This window comes from Meriones unguiculatus, chromosome 1 (genome assembly GCF_030254825.1).
Source record: "Meriones unguiculatus strain TT.TT164.6M chromosome 1, Bangor_MerUng_6.1, whole genome shotgun sequence".
Lineage (NCBI taxonomy): Eukaryota > Metazoa > Chordata > Mammalia > Rodentia > Muridae > Meriones > Meriones unguiculatus.
The window spans coordinates 113,598,309-113,619,353 of record NC_083349.1 but is presented as its reverse complement, the minus strand read 5'-3'; the positions used below and the strand labels follow the sequence as shown (position 1 = coordinate 113,619,353).

Here is a 21,045-nt window from a genome sequence, read left to right as displayed (position 1 = left end):
TGGTTATTATTTCCTTGTGAATATTCTCATGTTCACATATCTCATATAAACAGCTATATAACATTTCTGTCCTCCAGGAACCCAGGAGAGTCTTAAAGGCGGGTCTTATGTTTTGACTTCACATCAAATAGTTTGGGGAACAACTGAAGCATCCAAAATGGTTCAAGCATTGTGGTTGTAATTGAATGCAAAGGCTCCTCTGTATTTTATACTCTGCTGTTGCTGCAGAATGTTCACCCTTACTCCCTCCCCTCTTCTTTTTCCTAGTTTTACTCTGCTGCTGTGTGTTTCTCTCTTGATTTCTTTGCTTGCCCCTGCAGTTCATACCCATCATTTTTTCATTCTTGGAGCCCTGACTCCCAGGAAGGTTCAGGAAGCCCAGATTTCTTTGTAGCTTCTTCATGAGTAGGTTCTTGATGCTTCGCTTCTCTTCCAAGACAAAAATGCCACAAAGTCTATGCTTCCTCTAGTTCCCATGTACTCTTAAATGTGACTTGGAGAAGATATTCCATAAGTTCCTGCCTTTCAGCTCATGCCTGTTGTTGTTGTTGTTCTCTGTAATAGTATTTTTATGAAGAGAAGCAATAGTACCCATATCAGGTTCATGAATGACGCATGGAACAGTGGGGCTCAAAGAAGAACCTGAACTTTGTCACCATGAAGCCCTCAGAATTACTCAGTCCCCCTTGATGAGGGTTAGGTTCCTAATACCCAAATTATGACCTCACCCCAAATTCCAGCTGTCTTCTAGTACCCTATATTCTCTCAAGGAGAATGAAAATGGCGCTTTTGTTTTATTGACAATATAAAGCTCTTATTTCTAGAGTTTCAAATAGCGTTCGTTGCGGTTCCCCGCACTGATTTGTCTTGTTCAGTATTGGACTTAAACTCCAGGGCCACCCACACAGTTATACAGCTCTGACTCCATGCAGGACCATACTTTGGTGTCTTCGTCTTGGATCATGAAAATTGGTTGATGACAGGATTTGAGAGCAAGAAATGTTTATTTTTGTTGTACGATTGCCACCACACTCCTGTTACATGATTTTTAAAGTAATTTTGTTCCAGAAGTGTCATTATGTACCTTCACTGTGCATGGCTTTGTATTACATAAGAACATTTTTATGGCACTAACAGCTTCCTTGATCTTTTTAGCTATAAGTACCAACTGCAATCCCACTCAGCTCCTGCTAAAGGCATCCACTGAGCTGCTTTCTGTGTCTATAAATTTGTTTTGTTTTGTTTTATCTGGGCATTTCCTATAAATGAAATCATGTAGTCTGTAATCTCTGTTGTCTGGTTTCTTTCATTTGCTGTACTGTTTTTGAGGTTAATAAACACTACAGCATGAATCAATATTTCATTTCTTTATATTGCTGAATAGTTCATGGTATGGATGTAAAATACCACATATTGTTATCTGATCCATTTACTAGTTAATAAATACTTGGATTGTTTAGTTTAGACTATTTTAAACTGCTTTTATGAGCATTTTTATATAAATCATTCTGTGGACACATTTTCATTTCTCTTGGGTGGACTGCTAAGATTAGAGTTGATGGTTCATATAGTCAGCTCATGTTTTTCTTTTTAGCAAACTTAAATAGTTTTTCGAACTGGTTATATCACTTTAAGTTTCCAACAGCAATGCATTATGGTTTTCTTTTGTCTATAACCTTGTCAAAGTTTAGCATGGCCAGATATTTTTATTATAATTCTATTTGAAGGTTTTATGGTATCTGTTGGCAAGTTTGAGTTAATCTCCTTCATCATTTATATAGCAGCTTTTCACATGCGTGTTATTTGTTGGCAAGCCTTCTTTCATAAAGCCATTTGTACATCTTCCTTGATACATACAAGCTTTTGCAAGTTATTTTTAAATTGGCCATTTGTGTCTTTATGTTTGTTTTAACATGTCTTATATCAAACCACACTAGCTATTAATATTATTACTAAGGTGAAGATATGCATTATGTTGTATTATATGGGTGAAAGGCTTTTATTAGACATGTTTTCCAATGATTTTCTTTTTCATGTTTAGTCTTTGCATTTTCTTCACAGTGTTCATTCAAATGCATATGTGTCCTATTCCCCTACTTGCTCTGCCTTAGACCCTTCCTGATCCCAAAATATTAGATTTTATTCTCATGCTTTTATTTGAGTAATTTTGTAGTTTTAGATTTTGCATTAGGTTAGTGGTTAACTGCAGGAGTTCCTGCGACCACCATGGCCAGCAGAGTAATGATCTGAGGAAAGCAAAACGGTAGTTCATCTCAACCCAAGTAAGTAGCTGGTGTTGGCTCAAAGTTAAGGAGTCTGATCCCAAGTAGTTTATTTGGGGCATATTTAAGCACAATTTGATGAAGATTTTTCTGGTGATAATAACTCAATCCCATGCGCACAATAAAACACAATGTAAGCTAAATAAAGATAAGTAAGATGTGACTACATTGAAACTCTTTGTAAAGAACCTGTGACACCTTCCACAAAGATAAGTGCTTTAGTGGAACTCTGATCTGCAGATTTACTCTGTATCAGAACACATTCTCTGTCTCTTTGTCTCTCTGTCTCTCGGTTTCTCTCTCCCCCCCCCCCCATATTATACTCACAATGGACAATGCTTTCCAGTAATAATGCTTTCTATTAATATGCTTTGATGTCAGATAATGCTTGTCTCATATAATGACTTATAAAATAGTTAGTTCTCTTATATTTTCTAAAACTTGTGAAAAAATAATATCCCCTTTTTGTAATTATTTTGTACAAGGAAAACTACTTGTGCCTAGCATCTTCTGTGTGAGACTATCCTTAATTGCTAATTCAATTAACTTAACCTATCATAATTTAACTAGAGTCTAAATTTTGTTTTATTTTTGTTTCTGGGTAAACTGTTAGTGAAGGTCTTTCTAAAAATTTACTCACATATTCTAGCTTACCTAATTCCAATTGCTACAATATAATTATGCTAATATTAATTTTAATTCTTTAAATTTGTATAAATGATAGGAAGTCCTTATTAATTAAGATAATCTGTTCGTTTTATTTTGTCACGTATTCTTTTTTGTTCTTTTCTTGTTTGAGACAGTCTCATCAATCGTAGGCTGACTTCAAACTTGCTCTATAGCTCAGGTCGACCTTGAACTCTTAATTGTTCTACCTTTATCTCCCAGGTGCAGCATTACTGAAGTGCTTTACCATGCACAGTAATGCCACTCATACTTGCTTAGAGGGTTTTCTCATAGCTCATTTTATTTATAAATTAACATTCAGTTATCCTATTTTGTATGTATTAAATTAAATTAATGTATTTAATTTTCATTGTTTTAGATTTAGTTTGTTCTTTTAACATTTTGTTAATGTGAAATCTAAATTGTTGACTCATGACTATTTTAGGTCTGATCAGGGGCAGCGAGAGACCCACGTGCTAAGCTGGGGTGTGGAAATGGGTTTTCCATGGAGTGTTACAGATCCGCATCCAAGCTATTGTATATATTCTAGATTGTGTTACATTGTGTTTATATAATTTTTATTATTCAAACCATTTCAGGATTTAGAATTTGATATGTGAGTTATATCAAGTCTTTTTTTTAATGTCTTCTTACACGGTTGTCTCGGATTTGCTTCTGTTGTTGGTTTGCAGCTTTCCAACATAACTTCTAGATTTTAAAATTACTGAGACCATATGATCCTAGACTGGCGAAATCTGGGTATTGTTTCTTATGTGTGTGACAGCATTTGTGCTGAAGGCTTTGAATTGTGTGATTGACATTGGATCAGAGAATGTGTTAACGAGGTTACCCATATCTTCGGTAGATATGGGTAAATTTACTTTGGACCTGTTTTTTTTTTTTTTTCATTTTTTAAACATTTAAATTTTTGAGTATTATTAAATTATCCACTTCTGCTTTCATTTGTTTCAAGATTTGTTTCGTGCATTCTGTGACTTTTTCATTAGGTATATACATATTAATAATCCTTACATCTTCTGCTGTAAGAAGACTTTCATACTTTTGAAACTTTCCTTTTTGACACCACTAATATTTCTCGCCCTAAAATCTATTTTGTGTGAAATGACTACAGCGAACTGCTCTTTCGTGGTTAATATATATTTTAGGTTTTCATTATTTTACTTTCAATCCGCTTTTGTCTTTGCATTTAATGTGTTTCTCTTATAGGCAGCATTCAGCAGGCTTTGCATTTTTACTCAGTCTAAAATCTTTATCATTTCACCAAGGTTGTACTGATTTCAGCGGGGCAGCCTGGAATGGGGGTTCCATTTCTCTCAGGGGCAGCGAGAGACCCACGTGCTAAGCTGGGGTGTGGAAATGGGTTTTCCATGGAGTGTTACAGTTCAGCCCTTTTAGAATGAGATCTCCTGTGCCCAGATATATTTGGTCCTTGTGGAGCTCCTATCCTTTCCCCATCAGACTAACTCCCCTTCTTTCTTATGATTCCCTGTACTCTGCCAAAGGTTTGGTCATGAGTCTTTGTTTTGAAAACACTGCTAGTTAGAGTCTTTCAGATGCGCTCAGTAGACTCCTGTCATATGTTCAATGCACATCCCATCTGTCTTTCTAAACGAGGATTGATCATCTCACCCCATGTCCGCTCAATTGATTATCGTTTTTAGGTGTATAGATTTCATTATGTTTATCATATCTTATAGGTCTATATAAGTGAGTATATCCCATGTTTATCTTTCTCCTTCTGGGATATTTCACTCAGAATGATCTTTTCTAGATCCCACCATTTGCCTGCAAATTTCATGATTTCTTCCTTTTTGATTGCTGAGTAGTATTCCATTGTATAAAAATACCACAATTTCTGTACCCATTCCACCGTTGATGGACATCTGGGTTGTTTCCAGGTTCTGGCTATTACAAATAGAGCTGCTATAAACATGGTTGAGCAAGTGTCCTTTTTGTGTACTTGAACAAACTTTGGGTATATACCTAGCAGTGGTATAGCTGGGTCTGGAGGAAGCACTATTCCTATTTGTCTTAGAAAGCGCCAGATAGCTTTCCAGAGTGGCTGTACCAGTTTACATTCCCACCAGCAGTGGAGGAGGGTTCCCCTTTCTCCACAACCTCTCCAGCATGTGTTATCGCTTGAGTTTTTCATCTTGGCCATTCTGATGGGTGTAAGGTGATATCTCAGGGTCATTTTGATTTGCATTTCCCTGATGGCTAATGAGGATGAGCATTTCTTTAAGTGTTTTTCTGCCATTCGATATTCCTCTGTTGAGAATTCTCTGTTTAGCTCTGTTCCCCATTTTTTAATTGGATTACTTGGATTGCTGCTTTTCAGCTTCTTTAGTTCTTTGTATATACTGGATATTCAACCAAGGACCATGTATGGATATAACCTAGAACCTCCACTCAGATGTAGCCTGTGGTAGCTCAGTAACCAATTGGTTTCCCAAAGTGAGGGGAACAAGGAACTCAAGGACTGGCTCTTTGGTCTCCCCACCCCCGAAGGGAGGAGCAGTCCTGTTAGGCCACAGAGGAGGGCTTTGCAGCCAGTCCTGAAGATACCTGATAAAACAGGATCAGATGAATGGGGAGGAGGTCCCCCCTATCAGTGGACTTGGAAAGGGGCACAGTGGAGATGAGGGAGGGAGGGACTGGGAGGGAATGAGGGATCGGGACACGGCTGGGATACAGAGTTAATCAAATGTAACTGATAAAAAAAAATAAAGTAATAAAAAAAAAAAAAGAATGAGATCTCCTGTGGCGGCTGGAAACTCAAGTATTCCAAAGCCCATGAGGATACCAAAGTGGTACAGCTCTTGGTTAAGGTGTGACCAAAGCAGAGGTGCAAGCCAAAGCCCATGTCCGGTCAACTTCCAGCTAAGAAACCCAGGCCTGGCGAGGCCCAGACTCAGTGGACCAGAGGGCAGGCCTAGTGAGACTTGGCCCGGCGGGGAATAAACGATGAATCTCACATGGCTCTGGAGGAAGGCTGATGGTGTCACGCAGCATGCCAACCCCTGCAGCACGCATGCAACCCGCGCACGTTTATTTGAAATAAGGAATTTATAAACTTTGGGTAATGGGAAGGCTTTTGAGGGGGAATGTGTGCAGGGGTTAGGGATAGTTGATTTACTTCGAGTGGGGCAGTGCCTCATTTTCTATGCAGTAGAAGGGTCCTATCACAAGGAGAACACAAGGAGAACACAAGGAGGTCCTATCACAAGGAGAACACAAGGAGAGGAAAATCTGCAAGTACAGTTGAAGGTCACTGCTGAAGACGAAGCAGGGTGGGGCATTTCTAGGAATTTTCAGATACTTGCTTGACCAGTTTCCTTATCAGGAAAGGGTCCCCTGCCTGTAATCTACCCTGAGGCCTGTGTGATTCTCCTTACAAAACCTGGGGTCACCCAGATCAGTAGGGGGCTTTGATGTGTTGTGGTGGTAAGAGCATGCAAAAGACCTAATTGGGAGATAATTGGTCTTTCACTCAGAGTGATTAATTAACAGACTAATGGTCCTTCAGGATAAAGAGGAATGGTGTGTGTGTGTGTGTGTGTGTGTGTGTATGTGTGTGTGTGTGTGTACTCACAGTGCTGAGATTTCTGACAGTTTCTACACATATCTATAGATTCCATGTTGCTAAAAAAGTTACCCAAAGTAGGACAATTGAGATTAATGATTTAGATATCACTTCCATTTAGATTTCAGCTCCTCTCAGTGTGAATCATTGGCTAGAGAGGGGTTACTAATTCAGAATGTTAATTCCATTCCACAAACCTGTTATTTCACACCAAGATCTCAAATCCACCCAGAACATTTAATGCACTTGCAATAGCTCTGAATAAGAAATGAATAAGTGGCTTCATAAAAGGTCAAATAGAAGAAGTAAAATCATTTCATTTGGGTTTAGTTTATTCACACAGCCAATTTAAATTTTATAGAACTTTATTCAAAACTAAAAGGCTTAAGGTTCACAAGATAGCATGGCATAGGTGCTGAGCTGGCTTCAGAAAGCTGTCACTAGCACAGTCTGCATAGGCACTCTGCCACTGTCTGTATAGCCACTTGACCATAGTTATGCTTCTGACACTTCTAATCGCAGAGTCCGTAGACCCAACCCCCACCAGAGTCTCACTTGAATCACTAGAGCCTTGTAGCTCTTCTCCTTGTCCAGATTCTTCAAATCTTTGCTTTCAGGTTGATTCAGTTTATTGTCTTCCTTGTACGAACTGGCTTACATAAACAGACATCGCTGTTGAATATGTCATTTGCTTATTTTCTTACAATAAGCATTCTTTAGTAAGAGTCTGTCTTATTCAGTCTTGGCTGCATATAACTCACTGGTATATCTGGCCTCCACCCCTGGAAATGAAGCAATATGAGTCTGATACTGTGGAACGGTGCTGGTGTACACATGGTGTCCTTTTTCTCCTACTTCTAAAAGACAGAAATTAGAAAACTAGTTATTTGTGTTATGGCCAGACGTCAGACATTTAGCCAAACAGCTGCATGATCAATTCAACCTGACAATGAAATCAAATGAAATAAGCGTACCTGGCTTCATGATGAAGCCAACCCATTGTGGCAGCCAATGCAAATGGCTTAAGAATGACTCATTAAAAGGCTAAAAGAACATTAGTCAACAAATCTTATACACAAGACAGAGAAAATATGTTGATTTTATACATATATAACAAACTCTTGCATTTACTCATTTGCATAAATCCATTAGGGTTTTAATTAAAAGAAAAGATCTTTGGTGTCAATTAAAATGTACATTTATAGCCCTCTGACCCCCACCTCCACCCTGCAAATAGATGTTCTGTTCACCCAGAAGTTACCTTAGGTGTTCCTTAAGATGTATTTGAGGAATTCCCTGACATTCCTTTGTTCCTTGTCCTTGATGTTGTCTTCAGAGCCCCCATCCATATCAGAGAGCTTTGTGTCACTGCACACACCTTCTAAACCATGAGCTCCATTAAGATGGTGTCTTATTTACTAGCCATTGACTCTCTAGCAGCTCTCATGACATACAAACACTCAAATGTCTACTAAAGATAAGGAGAAGTGGGAACATACATTTACTGATTCCTTTGTTTTTTTAATGTTTTCTATTTTATGTGTATGAGTGTTTTGCCTACATTATGACTGTATGTCATATTCATGCCTGGAACCTGTGGAAGCCAGAAGAAGGTATCAGATCCCCTGGAATGGGAGTCATAGACTATTGTGATCTAACATGTAGATGTAGAAAACTGAACTTGGGTCCTGTGGGGAACAATGACTGCTATTAACCCATGAGTCATCTCTCCAGTGCCACACTTACTAGTTCTTGATTCACCATAGTGTGCGGACTGGGAGTTTTAGGTCTTCTACTGTCCTTTGAATGTAGCTGGTAAGTGAGTCTTCAGTGTAAGACTTGGTTTGAGTGACAAAGTCTATGGCTCTAGACCTTCTAGCTTTACCTTGCTGAGTTAGACGAAAAACTTGAGCACCTTAACAGCCTTGAGAGCAAATATTTTGAAATGAACAAAGGGCCAAAATTTGAAAATAGGAAAAGTTAGAAAGAATAAAAGTATGGAAAAGTTTTAGCTTAAGTATTTAATTTAAAATTCCTTTTTGACATAAGCAATTATATATTGGTTTTTTTGTTTTTTTGTTTTTTTTACAAGGATTATTTTATTTTATTTTATTTTATTTTATTTTTTTGGCCAGTAGTACCATGAAATCACACCATATTTTAAGAGAAATTATTCCATGAACACTTGGTACAGATCAGGCACAACGATCTATATTACAAATAAAAATAAACAGGATGAAGTCTGATTCCTGCCATCCAGGCCTAGACATTATTGGAGGAGAGATAAGATTATAAATAAATGCAAGAAAAAAGTGTAACACAATGCTATTTGAGATAACTTTTGTGGTTTCTTGTCTCCCAGGAGGCCCTGATGCCCCCAGGCCTGAAGTGCACACTTCTGCAGGAAGCTCTGAGCACCATTGACTCCTGGGCAGAAAAGGGTGAAGTGTGGGCTCAAAGGCGCAACCCCTCCCAAGACGCTGGTCTCTGGGCAGAGAAGGGTGGGACATGCAATCAAGATCCATGCCAAAAGATCTCCGGTTCAGCAGGAGATGCAGGAGAAAAGATTTCTCCACAATAGGTGTTACTGCTCTTATAGCTGTTCTGCCAAAACCAGGCCAGATGGCAACAGGGAGCCCAGGGTTCTGAAACCCAAGCAGGTTGACAATGAGGGCCTGGCCGGACTCAGGGGAGTTGATGGCTGCTTTGGGCAATGAGGTGGGCAGAGCTGCCTGCATGGCAGTTGAGCCTGGAGGTGCAGTGGTACATCATTTCAGGAAGACGGGGGCCTTCTTTCCCCAGAATAAACAACAAGTCTCAGGCAATCTGTAATGAAATAGTGTTCTCTATTTATTTCATTTGAAACAGAGACTTTTAAACCTTGAGCAATGCGAGGTGTTTTGAAGATTGTCATTGGCTGGGACTAGGGTGATGGCAATGCTGTATTTGCATGGGGAAAGATAACAGGAGACAAGCTCCTGTGACTGGCCACCTGTAATCTTGGGGCTGTATCATTTGCTCATGGGGCAGGAACAGAAAACAGTGAGAAAGCTTTGTCCTACAACTTCTCTTCCCAGGATAAGTTTTTAAGACTCACATGTGAGACTTCTGGGGTTTGAACATACTCTGTCTCAGGAGTTCTGTGCCTATTCCTGTGGGGCCTAGCCCATGAGCCCCACATCTTTAAGGGTGACTCTGTGTGTGTTCCTGTATGTGGGTGTGTGTGTGTTTCTGTATGTGAGCGTGTATTCTAGATCACACTGTGAGGTCATTTGCAAGATGACTCTCAAGGTCAAGAAAGGCTTGGTTGAGCAGTCAGCCTTCGAGCAGAGCATTGTTGATAAATGAAGTTAGTTAGAGAGATGAAGGGAAGACATAGGAAGTGCTGTGAGTAGAGACATGATAAAATGAGTTCCCAGAAGGCCTGCGCAAGGAGGGATCCTACAGTCAGGAGCTGTCAGGTGGAAATGGCAGGGTAAGTAGCATATTTGATAGCAATGAAGATAAGGCTCCTGTGCAAATTGAACTTGAAACAAGCTAGATATAAATATAGATCTATTAAGGCACAGAGCTTCATGTGTCAGTCTCCATTAACTGTATGAGGCTGGAAAGTATTTGTGCTGAGTGGCAGGAATTGGTGGGCCTGCCAGCCCCAGGAGGGTGGTGAGATCAAGAGAGTTATTCCCACCACCCCAAAGAGAAACACTTGTGCTTACAAGTATACACAGCCTCTTGTTGTATTACGATGTGATTATACTTCAAGATCTTTTAAGACGTAAAATTGCCTGTGATGGAAATCAGAGCTACAGTACAGTGTAAGGCTAGGGGTTGGTTGGCAGCATGTGAGATCAAACTCTCTTTTAACTTTTATCAGACAAGGGATTAACACTGGATTCTGTAAATTTTGTTTGAGTGACACTCAGAGTGTTCCAGTATAAAACAATCTTGGGAAATTATCTGATGGCATCTATTTAAGTGACAGGAATTGGGTGAGGATTGTTATTATCTCCATAACCGTCTTTGAAAGAGAAGGAATCTGCAGTTAGACAATGGGGAGTTGCCTTTGCTGTATATCTTTACAGTTATATTATTTCCTCATCTTGGATTAGCTTAACTGGAACTGGTGGTGTTTGCTAGCTCCATAGATGGCAAACAGGTCACACTGCCAAGAATTTGGAATTCTCTATTTTCTCTGTCTAAATCATACAGAAGATGCCATACCACACACATTTCTCACCAGGAATAAAAATGTACATTTCTAAGCAGAATATTATTTGATTAGATAGTTCATTTTGTGTCCAGATGTGTGGCCCGTCTCTGAACTGAGAAAGATGTGTTACTCTCATTGTCTAATCTCGATTTTTTTTTCTAAATGTCTCCATGTCATTCTCACAGTACCCTATGTCTTACAGGCCAGGTTTATGAGATAATAGTTCTTTGCTGTGGCTGCAGGGAGAAGATACAACATTGAAACTTTGGAGTTCAATAAAATTTTAAATGCTTTTTTGTGCTTTGCTTTCCAATATTTTTATGAAATTTTCTACTTTCTGGGTTTCATGAAATCCTGTGGCTCTTTTAGCAATAACCAATTACAACCCTTTGTCCTGTTGCCCAAGGTTAAATTTAATTGAAGTAGAACCAGCTATGAATGCCCAATGACCATTTTATATCTCAGAAAATTAAATAACGGTGCACTCTCCATGCAAGTACTTTGGACAGTTTAATTGTACTGATGAGTGAAAGCTGGCAATATTACTGGAGTTTGTATATGCCAAACACCACCTGTACGGGTTTAGAAATAGCCTTTCAATAACAATTATATAAAAACTAAATTGGCCATTTGTCTTTGAGAAGCCCACACCCAAGGATCTCAATGAATCTGCCTTCCTTTTTTCTAAACAGCTCTTTTCTCCATGTGTAAGCCTGGCTTGAAATATCTTTAATAAAACCTTCAACTTTGCTTCATAGTGTGTGTGTGTGTGTGTGTGTGTGTGTGTGTGTGTGTGTGTGAGCTGGGAAGATAGGTCAATGGGCAAAGTACGATACGTACTTGGTAAGCATAAGAACTGTAAGGATGCCAAGCTGGCCTGGGGGACAGCCTGTAATCCCAAATCTTCGGAGGCAGAAACAGGATCCTCTAGGCAAACTGTATAGCTGCACCAACAGAATCAGCCAGTTCCAGGCCGGTTGTCTTCCTAGAGAGTGCTCCAGGAAGACACCTGGTGTCAAACTCCTACTTTCATGTGTACCTACAAGCATGTATAGAGAACCCTTCTCACTCACACACAAGCGCACTCACACACACACGTGCACAAGCTCACCATACGCCTCAACAAACAAACCTTTCAAAACAAATAAACAGTTGCAACTTATCCAATACTCTTATTTACCCTCAGTAATTCCAAGACACCCTAAAATTTCTTCTCTGGCTCCTGAAATAATGAGTGTTCCTAGGAACCTTAGAGAAATTAGCCATCCTTTCCAGTTATGATGTGATTTTCTCTAATGATGTCTGCGACTTCAACACGCTATCTTGCTGTCCCTATTAAACTGTTCAAAATTTTTTAAAGTTTTAATAGCTTTCATCCAGGTCACATCATCTGAGTTTCTTCTGAGCTCTGAAAACAAGATAAAATGTAATTACTTAGCTCTTGATAAATATTCACAACTTATATCAATTTTTTTTGTAAAACGAACACTACTTGTTTTTTTTTTCCAAAATCCCTTTTATAAATTACAAATTGTGAATGAAATATAATATGATTTGTAAATGAACAAACTACATCTTTTCCAGTCATTGCTTTTCACTGTTCATGGGGTAATCAGGTAAGGCAGGAGAAAAATGCTTATGGTTTGACAAAACAGGATAATTTACCTATCTAGTGAAATCTCTTCTCAGGGTCAAACTCAAATGAGTCATCTTTCAATCAGCACCAGAAGCTTCCCCAGTAAACAGATCTTTCTCTTTGGCCCAGTGTTTCATTGTATGGAGAAAACAGTTCCCAAAGTGAGACTCATTTGTTCACTGATGTATATAAACCTTTAAGTTTGAATTGACAGAGTCTTCCATATTTCTGGAACAAAACACTACCCATAATAACTGGTTACTAAGATTGTATAAGGCAGATGAGAGGGTTTGGACGAACAGCTGTTTAAGAGGTATTCCAGTTGGAGTGTGAGGCAGCTGGTAGGGAAAACTAGTAACACTCTTGGAAGAGTCACCTAGTGACTCACATGGGGTTGAAGCGTCTACTAGGAACTTAACGCAGACAGTAATGGCTGGTCTGGAAGGGTAGCGAATGCGAAATCCAATGTGCAATGGAAAGGTGGCTGGTCTCTGTAGATTAGCCATGGTAATGGAAGACAAAGTCTGGCTTCTTGACTAACATTCTACAATCAGGGATAGGGGTGAGAGGACAGGCACTGTCTGGCCCTAAGGTGCTGGCTGGTGACAAAATTCTTATCTGGAGCAGAACAGATGACCCTGGCTAGCTCCATCAGGAACAGTACTATTGAGAGTTACATATATGGATGACAGTTTCAGGTTCCGTAATACAATTAGAAGTACAAGTGCATATTTACACACTTATTTGTATCACAGTTTTAAACCTCAATTCGTGTATGGAAGCGGCGTAATTACATCCACATATAAGCATTTGCATATGAAAGTCCTTGATTTGCATGGACAATTACAAGTACTCTTTTTTTTTTTTTTCTGATGATGCAAATGAAGAAACACCTTTGGAAAATTGGCCTCATAATTTCTAATCACACGTCTTTGAGTGCCATGTTCAGTGTTAGGAAAGAAATAGGCATCCTTTCAAGAATGTGAAGTCATTTAGTCAGAGTTGGTTTTTTTTTTTTCTGGAAGAGGTGCTTGACAGAATAATTTTTCTTCCTAATAATAATAACACTTAAAATTGAGCATTCAATAGACCAAATTAGAGAGAGATAAAAAACTGACTTGGTTTCTGTATAGGCACAGAATCCTGTGCTTGAATTCACTATTCTATAGAAAATTTTATGGCTGTTTTATTATAGGCAATCATAGGACTATTAATTTATTGGTTTTGCATCTCAGAAGACTAAAATCTCTAATAACTCTTCATTGGTAAAATTGAAAAGGGTCAGAGCTCTTGTTTCAGAAGGCAAAGGGCCACAAAAGGAATTTTCAGAAGTATCCCCAGGTGTCTGTCTTTTGAGATAAATCTCAGTGTGAGTTAAATATTTCCCAGGGGAAAGTGAAGCTAACATTTGGATTTTAACAGCTGTCAAAAGCCCAAGGTCTCTCAAAAGAATGATTATTTAACATGATCTCTAATGTCAACTTTGTGTCCAAAATGCTGTATCTGGCTTGGAGTGTTTCCACTCAGTTCTCAGTTATTTAAATATGTGAAATTTCTTCTTATCATGAGCATGATCAGGAAGAGAACATTTTCAGTTCTATCATTTATGTACTTTTGGTAATTACACTTCATTTATTGGGTCATGAGAGATGACATTTTGTTTCTAAGTGAATAGAGTTATAATGACTTCACCTTAGATAGTTGTCTTAATCTTGTCACTGAGGTGATTCTGCCCTTATAAAATGACTCCGTTGAAGGATGCAACACCATTTTGAGCACATAAAACAGATGCCTGAGTTCTCTGCTCAAAGGTGGAATGAAAAGATGGAATCTGTCTCTCCAAAGAGCATCAGGAGATGCTGGGGTCTTGTACCATAATCATAGTTCAGGCACTTGGGGTCCAGGTAGGCTGCTTTCCCAGATGAATGGGCCAAGCTATCTGCCCTCGTTTTCTTAACAACCCACGTGGATTTGTTACTGCAAGGAAAGATTCTGCGTGCCTGTAATTTTGTTTTCCTATTGAGGTGTATGTGTGTGGTGTGTATTATGTGATACCCATAAGGAATTCTTCCATTTAATATTGTTGTTGTTTGTTTGTTTGTTTGTTTTCTTACAGAAATAGGTTTTAAATATGAAGGATTTTTAGGTGCACACTAATAGGTACCAGAGCTTTTTACATCTTTTTATACATCATGATTATAGTAACTTCATGTACTAGTTATTTTTCTTGTTGATGTGACCAAATACACAAGAAGCAACTGAAGGGAGGAAGGCAGGGTTTGTTTCTGGTTACAGCTCAAAGGCATACAACCCCTTTCAATGGAGAAGGCATGTCTCCAGGAATGGGAGGGGGCTGGTCACAGTACACTTGCAATCAGGAAGCAGAGAGAGCATAGGAAGTGCTGGACCTGGTTATAGTATCTGATTATAGCCCGCCTCCACCAACCAGGAAGGCCCTACCTCCCAAAGATTACACACCCTTCTAAAGAAGTACAACTGGCATCACAGGGAAAGAAGACTTTAAAGACATGGTACTCTGGGAGACATTTCACCTAAATACAGCACCTTATCATGAGGGCTATACCAAGCAAGTTCCTACTTTCCAAATAAGAAAACTTGTATCTGAAGGATATAAATAATCTGTTTAAAATGATAACAACCAAAGAACCAGGGCTGAGTCCCACTTCAAGAACTCTTTGTTTGGTTGGTGTATTGATGCTAATAGATGTCTTCCTCGTACACCCGATATCTAGTAGAGTTAAAACATGGATTCCGAATTGATACCTGAGAGATGTATACATGTCTCTTTCTAAAAAGAAAAACAAACAAAAAAGAAAGAAAGAAACAAAAACATGTTATGTATGTTTTCTTCTTCCATCTTGAAAAATGCTGAAAGAGTGCGACTCAGAAAATAAAATTGTGCTACTGGAGCAATTTGCTCAGGGCTTAAGAGTGTTTGCTGCTCCTCCAGTGATTCCCAGAACCTGTGTTAGGTGGCTCACAACAGCCTGTGAATCCAGCTACAGGAGATCCAATAAACTCTCCTGGCTTCTCTAAGCACTTTCATACAGGTGGCATATACATACACACACACACATACACACAAATGAAAATAAACTTTAAGAAAAATAAGGTAAAGTTGTTAAATACCCTAAACAAAATGATTCTATTTATATAATAATATGCATAACATATTTTTAAATGTATATAAGGAGCTGTGGAGCATTGCCATTTCAATAACTGTCCCTACAGATGGTCACCTGTTATTTGATTCAGTAGAGTTTGTGCCTCCTTTTCTATTCTGGCAGTTTTTCCCAGTGACTCATTTTTCGAATCTGCCTTGCAGCATTTCTTACTTCCCCAATACTTATATTTTGTCTTGTTTCTTCTAGTTCTCGCATCTTTGGTTACACAGGGTTGAACACACCAGTCTATTGTTTCAATGCACCTTTTAAATCCCCACAACCAAGAGTGAGGGACTAGTCTACAAACCTTATTGTATTTCTCAAGACCTGCTAGTTACTCAACATACTTTTTTTTTACACGAAGAATAAAATTGAAATAAACAGATTTTTCTGTTATGTTTGTTAGCCATCTGTAGGCATACTGTATTAAAGTTGAGTCATGTCAGGTCAGGTGACATGAGAGGATCCAGAAAAAGAAGTAATTATAACAAATCAAATGAAAAGCAAGACTGTGAAGATATTAAAATGAGATAATGGCAGGTGGAGGGGAGTTTTGATGACATCTCCGTATGCATATTACCGAAGCAGACTGTAAGATCGTTGAACAAGCCCAAGATTTGTACAATATACACCAAAGAGCACATGTAGATAATACTTGTCAATTGAACTGATAGATGATATTTGTGTAGACAGGAAGAGAACATTCCTGCACTCCTACATCCTCACTGAGTCGTTAAAACTCACCATTTGTCTAAACATCTGCCTTCTCACCCACAAGATTAGAGTCTCCTGGGAAAGAAAACTAGACAGTAGAGAGGACGCCACACCCTCCAGGATGAATGAGCCACAAGGGCAGTCTTTGTACTTCAGCTTTCAAAAGTCAAGAAGCTTGGCTGTTTCTTTGAAGCTGAAGGAAAACAAACTTTCAAGATATCAACAGGAATACTTGAAAGACGTAACACTTTTTAAATTACTTTATGGTATGTGTATGAGGATCTTTATCAGCATGTCTGTCTGTCTACAGGGTGTGTGCAATGCCCAGAGAGGCCAAGAGAGGATCTCCTGGGACTGGAGTTGCAGGTGGTTGTGATATAACATGAGGTGCTGGGAACTGAATCCTGGTCCTCTGGGAGAGCAGCCAGTGCTCTGAACCTCTGAGCCATCTCTCCAGGCTCCTGGTCTCAAGTTTTGTAACTGTAAATAGACCTTCCTTTCACTCTAAGTGCAAAAGCAAGAAAACAGTCATAGGACCTGAATGTGAACTTGATATTTGCTATAGACATGGATAAGAAGTTGAAATGTGTCTCGTAGAGGAAATATTGGTTTTTTTTTTGAAGCAGGTAAACCGATATTTTTTAAAAAAAGCCACACAAGAGTTGGGAATGATAAAAATTTTACCCATTCAATGAACACCAGACGATTTTTAATCCCTTGTGTGTATTCCTTTCTGGTGTTGGCTCATCCTCTGAATACCAACATTTTACTATAGTACCAGGAGAAATAGAATGTGATTCTCTCACATGCTGATGCATTACTCCATGTTCTACTTGAGCTGTGATAGCCATGTGGGGGCCAATCATGAGGCTTTGCATGGAGCATCACAAGACCGTGGTGTGTGGAGGATTCTGTATCATCCCTTCTGCATGAGAGACAAGCTGTAGGTGGCTGTGCATATGGGATCCTGTTTTTTTTTTTTTTTTTTTTTTCAGATAAGAATTCAGAGATGTTACCCAAGATGTTCAAAGATCACATCAGAGAGAATAATTTGACATAAGGATAAATAAATAATGCATTCATTCGTTAGCTTGGAAATAAATGACGATGCCTAAAAACTACACCTATTCAAATTCTACCTTTTGAGCAAAATTGGGGCTGCCATATAGGCAGAGCTACTCTCAATTTCTAGTTTTAATATTCCTGCGTTGGCATGGTACTCCTTTTTCATTAGAGCCTTTCAACCAGAAAAGCTAATATCTGAATATATTATTTCACATATTTACTTCAAGCCTAACAGGACAGAAGCTCAGCAAAGCAGTCCCCACACATGGAATACTAACAAGGGTTTGCAGATGAGTGGAAGGAGGGAAACAGTGGAAAGGTGGGGAGCGACAGGGTCCCCTGCACAAAACTCAGACAAAAGCCAGAGCAAAACTCAGCTGATAAAGGTAGACAGAGCAAAGCGTTCCAAGAAGAAACAAGCAAACAAGCAGCAGTAATGCCTTCCAAAAAAACAAAAAACAAATAAATAAATAAATAAAAATAAAAAAACAAAGAACAAAACAAAATAAAACTGAAAACCAGAAAACAACAGCTGTTTGAATAAGTAAATTTTTTATGATTTAATCAGTCAGTAAGCACATGAATATTTCTTTCTTGAACTATAAGATTTGTAAGATATGAATCTAGGTGAACCACTAAAAGAGATCATTTTTGTAAATAAAAATTGGCTACTGGATTCTCAAACACCCAAAGTACTAAAATTAATTTAGTTCTGGATTTCAGAAGAGGGGTTCTTCAAAAACAGAGTTCATGAAATTATTGTTGAACTTGTGATTTATTTAAAAATTAACATTATTTAAAAATCTTAACCTACCTCACTGAACCTGTGCATAGTTGTAGGATACCATGAGACATTTCCACACATGGTAAAATTTATTTTTGCTACTTTTGACAAATGGATAAAAATCACCAATAGTATGTCTGACCCATGTGAGCTGTCCCACTGATCTCCCTTGCCTGCCAGGCATGTTCCTTAGGTTAGATCAATATAATGCTTGTAAATGATGAGAGGGGAACAGTTGGGAGTCTTGTTTGGACTTTCTGTTATAGCTTTAAAGTATGGTTTTCTTTCTTTCTTAACTTTTATTTTATTTGTGTGTGCTCTTAGCTGCTGACCCATACTCCCCTCCAGTCCCTGAAGTCCGTGTTCCATGCTGCACAGAACACAGTTTTCAAGGCATACATTTACAGTGTGTCAGAACATCTAGCTTGTGATCCTGATTGATTTTTTTTTTTAATTATTTGCATGTCTCTTTGTCGTTACACGTTCCTGCATCAGCCTGTTCTCAGATTCACTATGTACTTAAGGATGACCTTGAACTACAGAGCCTTCGACTTCTACTCCTGGATGCTTGGATTAAAGGCACCATGATGCTGTGCCCTGTTGGTTAGTGTTGATGAATGAACACAGGGCTTTGGACTTGCTAGGCCAGCGCTGGATTGACTGAGCTACAACATCAGCCTTCGCATTTCTCTTGTTATTAGGCCATACAGCATGTAGTACATTATTAAATGCATGTATATACAAAGACAAACACTCCTTATTCAGAGACAGGACTAGGTGGTAGCTGGATTGTGAATAGCACTGCCTTCCAACACATGGATCCTGCTTATGCAGGAAGTATATACTCCTGTGAACACAATGGGAGCAGGAGGGTCACAGTATAGCCAGTATGTAACATACAGTCTAACACTGAGTGGGGAAATAAACACTCATACATGTTTGCAACACGTGTCTCAGAAATTCTATCATGCCGTTGCCATCTTAAGTTATGATTAAGCCTTGGGCATAATTATAAAATTTATGAGAGGAAATTAGGTCAAGTCCGTAGAGGGGTTGAATACGGCAGCAGAGAATGCCTAAATGCCCAGAGCTGAGGTGCCCTGCAATGAAGTGGGAAAGGACTGGGGGACTGACAGCTATAGAGACCAACGTAAGGGCAGAGGCTGTGACCTGACAAGGACACAGAGCCAAGATTCAGGAGCCCTGATAGGAAACAGACAACGGTTTGTAGCTGTGTGAGTTTTCAATAGAAATGGAAAGACAGTTTCTATGAAGAAGTTGAATTTGAGATATATATATATGACCAGAAGAAAGAAACACATGCAGCAGGCACACCGCAAGCATATTACATGTGCTTATGCTTGTAATGTCTATCCAGAGTGATCTAAACAACAGGAGAAAATGAATGCTCTCCACACGACTCTTTGTTCCTTTGCTTTAGGCCCTTATTCAGCCATGATTCCCTGGACATGAATTTTTCTTGACCAGCGAATTTAACACATGCCACATCCTCACCCCCTCTAGCCACCTCATTTGGCTTGCCCTGCCTTTTTACATAACATTTGCTGAAGCCAATGCCACTCATTTCCTTCGTCCTTTATGATCTATCGCTTTCAAAAGTACTGTAAGGTCCAGAAAGGTGAGGCTGTTGCCTTGATTTGTGGTATGCTCTCTTTCCAGAGCCTAGAACAGTGCTTGGGACTTAGTAAGCAAGTGAATAAAAGAGAGACAGAGAGAGAGAGAGAGAGAGAGAGAGAGAGAAAGAGAGAGAGGTTCAGTCCCTAGGAGAAATGGCCTGAGGTTTATGCAGCACAAGCATTTAAATATTTTGTTTGCCTGCGTGTGTGTGTGTGTGTGTGTGTGTGTGTGTGTGTGTGTGTTATACATGCATGTGAATGTATTGTGTGAATATGTGTGTCTGTGTGCAGGTAGGTATATATGTCCATAAGTAAACGACCATGCCCATGTCTGCATGCATATAGAGAGGTCTATATGCTGGGTATGTTCCTCCATTATCCTCCACATCCTATATTGAACAGAGCCTTTTTCTTAATCTAGAGGTAGCAGATTTGTCTGGTCTAGAGAGCCAGATTTCTCCTGAGAGTCTGTCTCTGTTTCGCATGCTGCTGGGGTTATAGGCTGGTTGCCATGTCTGCTTTCATGTGGGTGCTGGGAATCCCAAATCTGGTCCTCAAGCTTGCATGGTGAGTGTTTTACCCACTGAGCCATTCCTCCAATCCAAGCTTCTCAACTGGAAAAAAAAAAAAAAAACTTACTTCCTGGATAATCAGGTTCTCCTCACTGGCTTCAATATGTCATCTGTAACATTGTGCTCAGGTAGGAGGGGTTATAATAATGTATTTCTCCGGGGAAAGGAATCAGACTAGCGCATCTCTTTGAGTTTCTCTGGTTTAACATCCAACAATTTTATGCTTTTAAGATTTTACGATCTAAATGATCCATTTTTCTTCCACAGTGAAACTTCTATTTTAAAACAAGTGAATATCCTAACTGTACATGAAATATACACACACTAACATCTCTCTCTCTCTTTCTCTCTGTCTCTCACACATACACACACGCACGCACGCGTGCACACCCACACACAAGAAACAATAAATTTGACCTCACTGATCTACTAGTTATTTTGTCCTGGCTTTTCTACATGGATAAAGTGACTCACATAATGTGGTGGGAGGAGAGACAATCGAGCATTTTTACAGATATATTTTCCTTTACCTGCTATTTAGAGGAATTGATCAATTACAGTAAACAATTCTTTATAGGAGGCCAGTGAAGACCTGAGAGAATGCATGTTGTTGACATGTGCACAGACATTTCAAATACCCCAACGCCTCAGTCCCGTGGGAATGGCAAAGCTTGGGTGAGAGGGATAGCA

General features: G+C 39.1%; 1 long non-coding RNA gene across 1 annotated transcript in view; it reads right to left on the bottom strand.

Annotated features, from left to right (window-relative positions):
- Positions 1 to 7,009: 7,009 nt before the first annotated feature.
- Positions 7,010 to 21,045, bottom strand: part of LOC132649427 (uncharacterized) — a 44,290-nt gene continuing 30,254 nt past the window's right edge. Inside the window, exon 3 of the long non-coding RNA XR_009587861.1 lies at positions 7,010 to 7,409. This is a non-coding gene — a long non-coding RNA (uncharacterized LOC132649427). The remainder of the gene's footprint in view (positions 7,410 to 21,045) is intronic.